The sequence below is a fragment of the Bufo gargarizans genome, chromosome 8 (genome assembly GCF_014858855.1).
Source record: "Bufo gargarizans isolate SCDJY-AF-19 chromosome 8, ASM1485885v1, whole genome shotgun sequence".
Classification (NCBI taxonomy): Eukaryota; Metazoa; Chordata; class Amphibia; order Anura; family Bufonidae; genus Bufo; species Bufo gargarizans.
The window spans coordinates 155,823,636-155,828,832 of NC_058087.1; positions in this window are offsets into that span (position 1 = coordinate 155,823,636).

The window sequence follows — 5,197 nt, forward strand, 5'->3', positions numbered from 1 at the left end:
TGTTCGCGGTTTGCGGAACGGGCGAACATATGGTGATGTTCGCCGGCTCCATATTCTTTTACATTGTGAAGAACTTTGACCCATAACACATCCATCAGGTGGTAGAGGACAGTCAATTGAGATGTTTTAGCACATGGACATACCCCCTTCCTTATAAATAAACCTGATCTGGCCACCATTTTACATTCAGTCTTTTGCCAGTGTAGGGAGAGGTTGCTGTGTGGAGCAGGGACAGACTGTTAAGGACAACAAACGCTAGCTAATAGGGCCACATAAGTCCTTTTAAAGGACTGGTATAGGTGTGCTATCGATAGGTGTGTCTTACTGAGTGGTGTAATATACTAATAATATACTTTCTAACATAGAAGGTATATTATAGTGCATCTTTATTGTGCAGCAGTTGTGTGCGGTTCTGCTGCAATACTGCAGGTACACAGAGTGCCAAACGTTAACAAATAATTTCTACTGTTGTGATATACCAGTTGCCCCTCAAAAACAGATTGAAGCAGTGGTGTTATATAACAAAAATATACTTTCTATATAGTGCATTTAGGTAGTGCAGCATTTGTTTGCGGTTTTGCTGTGTTACCACAGCTAAGGAAAATAACAAATGGCATTGGAACAAATAATTTTACTGATGTGATATACCAGTAGCCCCCCCCCCAAAAAAATATTGAAGCAGGGGTGTTATATACTAATAATATACTTCCTATATATTACATTTGGGTAGTGCAGCATTTGTTTGCAGTTTAGTTGAGTTACCACAGCTACACAGAGTGACAAATGCCATTGTAAAAAATAATTTCTAATGGTCTGATATACCAGTTGCCCCACCAATAATATACTTTCTATATAGTGCATTTGGGTAGTGTAGGTTTTGTTTGCGGTTTACAGATGTAGCAGGGTTAGCACTCCCGCTGTTAACTCAAATTTCTTAACTCATTTCATTATCTTAAGACAATAGCCATTGAAAAGCAATTGAAGGTGTTTGCTTAGATTAGATAACCAAACTCAGAAATGTCAGAAAAAAGGAGTGCTAACCATGCTACATCCGTAGCTGCGTTACCTCAGCTACAGATAGTGACAAATGCCATTGGAACAAATCATTTCAACTAGTGTGATATACCAGTTGCCCCCCCAAAAAGTGATTGAAGCAGGGGTGTTATATACAAATTATATACTTTCTATATAGTGCAGTTGGGTAGTGCAGTATTTGTTTGCGGTTCTGCTGCGTTACCTCAGCTACACAGAGTGACAAACACTATTAGAACAAATAAATTCTGCTAGTGTGATATACCAGTTGCCCCCTGAAAAAACTGATTGAAGCAGGGGTGTGATATACCAATTATATACTTTCTATATAGTGCATTTAGGTAGTACAGTATTTGTTAGCGGTTTTGCTGCGTTACCTCAGCTACAGATAGTGACTAGAGTTGAGCGGACACCTGGACGTTCGGGTTCGACAGGTTCGGCCGAACTTCACAAAAATGTTCGAGTTTGGGACCCGAACTTGACCTCAAACCCGAACCCCATTAAAGTCAATGGGGACCCAAACTTTTGAGCACTAAAATGGCGGTTAAGAGCATGGCAAGTGCTCTGCAAACAAATGTGGATAGGAAAATGACTTTAAATAACATAAAATACGTATATAAAAAAATAAAATAATCTTGATCTAGGAGGGCGAGGTCCATATGGAGTAGGAGGTAGTGGAGGTAAAGGAGGAGGAGGTAGCCTACACTGCTTTTTGGTTTAAATATTTTATTTTTTTATATTAGGGTACACCTCAAAACATTGGGAAATATAACCCTCCAGTTGTGCTAGACACACGTTCAGACAATACACTGGCTGCAGGGCAGGCTGGCACCTCCAAGGGGTAAAGGGCAAGCTCAGGCCATGTGCCCAATTTGGAGACCCAGAAGTTGCAGCGGCTGACCCCTGTCAGTCAGTTCGTGTAGGTGTGTGCATACTTACTGCCCCACCATGTCGCATGTTCACGATCCAATTTGATATCTGCTCTATCAACTTTCGATGTTCTTTTATGCACCTACCATGGTGATCACGGGTGGTGGGGAATCAGGGCTCCAGGCCGGAGAGGGTGCGTGAGAAAAAGAGACCAAATTTGAGGGAGATAAAGTTCTAAAAAATAATTGGGATCGAGCAGAAATGTGGGAAAAGCTATTGAGGCACAAATGTGGGACAAATTACAGAAGCCCAATGTGGGCCAAAAGAGTCAAGCGGAAATGTGGGAAAAGCTATTGAGGCACAAATGTTGTACAAATTACAGAAGCTCTAATGTGGGCCAAAATAGTAAAGTGGAAATGTGGGAAAAGCTATTAAGGCGCAAATGTTGGCCAAAAGAGTATAGCGGAAATGTGGGACAAATTATTGAAGTGCAAATGTCGTACAACTTGTTTAAGTTTAAGCATTGAATCAAAGGAGGTGGCGCGCATCAATTAAAGAAGCATTTCAGAAATGTTATTCCCTGTCACCTATGCAGAGCAGGGGATTTATTCACGTCTAAAATTGTATAATGTCAACCCAAGAATGTAACTGAAAAATTACAGAAATTTATTAACCTGTCTACTTGGTAGAGAAGGGGTCTATGACAGAAAAAAATTGGTGAATTTCACCTGAAAATGTAAATAACAATTTTAATTTTTTTTAACCTGTCTACTAGGTATAGCAGTGGTACTATACACCCAAAAATTTGTGAATTTCACCAGAAAATGTAACTGACAATTCCTGAGGGATCCATGCCTGGTTCATTTTAATAAACATGAGCTTGTCCACATTGGCTGTGAACAGGCGGCTGCGCATGTCTGTGATGACGCCCCCTGCCGTGCTAAACACATGTTCAGATAATACACTGGCTGCAGGGCAGGCCAGCCCCTCTAAGGCGTAAAGGGCAAGCTCAGGCCATGTGCCAAATTTGGAGACCTAGAAGTTGCAGCGGCTGACCCCTGTCAGTCAGTTCGTGTAGGTGTGTGCACACTTACTGCCCCACCATGTCGCACGTCCCCGTGATGTTCGCGATCCAATTTGATATCTGCTCTATCAACTTTCGATGTTCTTTTATGCGCCTACCATGGTAATCCCGGTTGGCGGTGAATGAGGGTTCCAGTCAAGAGAGAGAGCCTGAGAAAAGGATACCACATGCAAGGGAGGTCAATGGATGAAATTAAATGTAATCGAGTGTAAATGTGGGACAAAGTATTAAAGCATAAGCTTCCAAGTTAAGGAAGGGGCACGTGGCAATTACCCACTCCCTACTCGGGGAGGTAGTGACGATAAATAACAATACAGGACTCTTAAGATGCCCTGTTATTGGAATGATTAATAAAAAATTATAGGGAATGTCACTGTGGTATTTTTTATTTGCAAACATTAGCCAGGAGAAGCCCTGCTGCCGCTTTGTTGACTCTAGCTAACTTCTGCCTGATTGCACGTCCCTGTGACGTCCACCATCCATTTAGATATCTTCTCTATCAACTTTCGATGTTCTTTTCTGAGCCTACAATGTTAATCGGTGAATCAGGGTTCCACACTGAGAGGGAGCGTGAGAAAGAGAGAATGGATTAAAAAAAAATTTGATCGAGCTAAAATGTGGGAAAAGCTGTTAAAGCGCAAATGTGGGACAAATTATTAAAGCGCAAATGTGGGACAAATTATTGAAGCGCAAATGTGGGAAAAATTTGTAAAGCGCAAATGTGGGACAAATTATTGAAACGCAAATGTGGGACAAATTAGTAAAACGCAAATGTGGGACAAATTATTGAAGCGCAAATGTGGGACAAATTAGTAAAGTTTAAGCATTGAAGGTGGAGGTGGCGCGCATCAATTAAAGAAGAATTTCAGAAATTTTATTCCCTGTCACCTATGCAGAGCAGGGGTTTATTCACGTCCAAAATCGCAAAATGTCAACCCAAGAATGTAACAGAAAAATTACAGAAATGTATTAACTTGGTAGAGCAGGGGTCTATGACAAAAAAAAAATGTTTATTGTCACCCGAAAATGTAAAAGAAAAATTATTGAAATTTATTAAGCTGTCAACTAGGTATATTACACCCAAAAATTTGTAAATTTCACCTGAAAATGTAACAGGCAATTATATTTTTTTTTTTTACCTGTCTACTAGGTGCTGCGATGGTCCTCCCATGTACTCATCTTAAAATATAAGTGGTTGGGCATCGGTGCACTCAATCTATTCCACTTCTGGGACAGGGATAGGCGGATGGCCCTGGAAAACCCTGCTAACAGAGTCATCAAAAAGCAGAAGAGACTGCTGCATGACTTGGGGCTCAGACTGCTTGGCTGATTTGCAAGGGCGTGAGGTAAAAGACTGATGGACATCGGCTGCAGGCGCCAACTCTGATCTTTCAACAGGAGACTGGGTGGGAGACAACATGAAGGAACTGGAGGCACTGTCAGCAAGCCAATCTACTATCGCCTGTACTTGTTCTGGCTCACCATTCGTAGAGCCGAATTAGGCCCGACCAAATATCGCTGCAGGTTCTGTCACCTACTTGCACCTGAGGAAGGTGTTTCACTTGTGCGTGTAGCTGGCAAAGATCGACCATGTCCTCTCCCTGCAACAGGAGCTCCACCAGCAGCACCACGACCTGGGCAAAGGCTGCAATTATTATTTTTTTGCCCAAAACGGATGTTTGTTTAATAACTGAATATGACAGAAGTATAAAACATATAACCTTGAATTTCACACATGCTGATGCAGCAAGGGCTGAAAATTTTTCATTAATAGAAGAAAATAATCACAGTATCTAAAGGGTGTATCTCACACCGACTGATCCAGACTAGGCCACAATAAAATTTTTGACCATAATGGCTGTTTTTAACCACTTCAACCCCGCTAGCTGAAACCCCCTTAATGACCAGGCCACTTTTTACACTTCTGCACTACACTACTTTCACCGTTTATTGCTCGGTCATGCAACTTACCACCCAAATGAATTTTACCTCCTTTTCTTCTCACTAATAGAGTTTTCATTTGGTGGTATTTCATGGCTGCTGACATTTTTACTTTTTTGTTATTAATCAAAATTTAACGATTTTTTTGCAAATAAATTTAATTTTTCACTTTCAGTTGTAAAATTTTGCAAAAAAAACAACATCCATATATAAATTTTTCACTAAATTTATTGTTCTACATGTCTTTGATAAAAAAAAAATGTTTGGGTA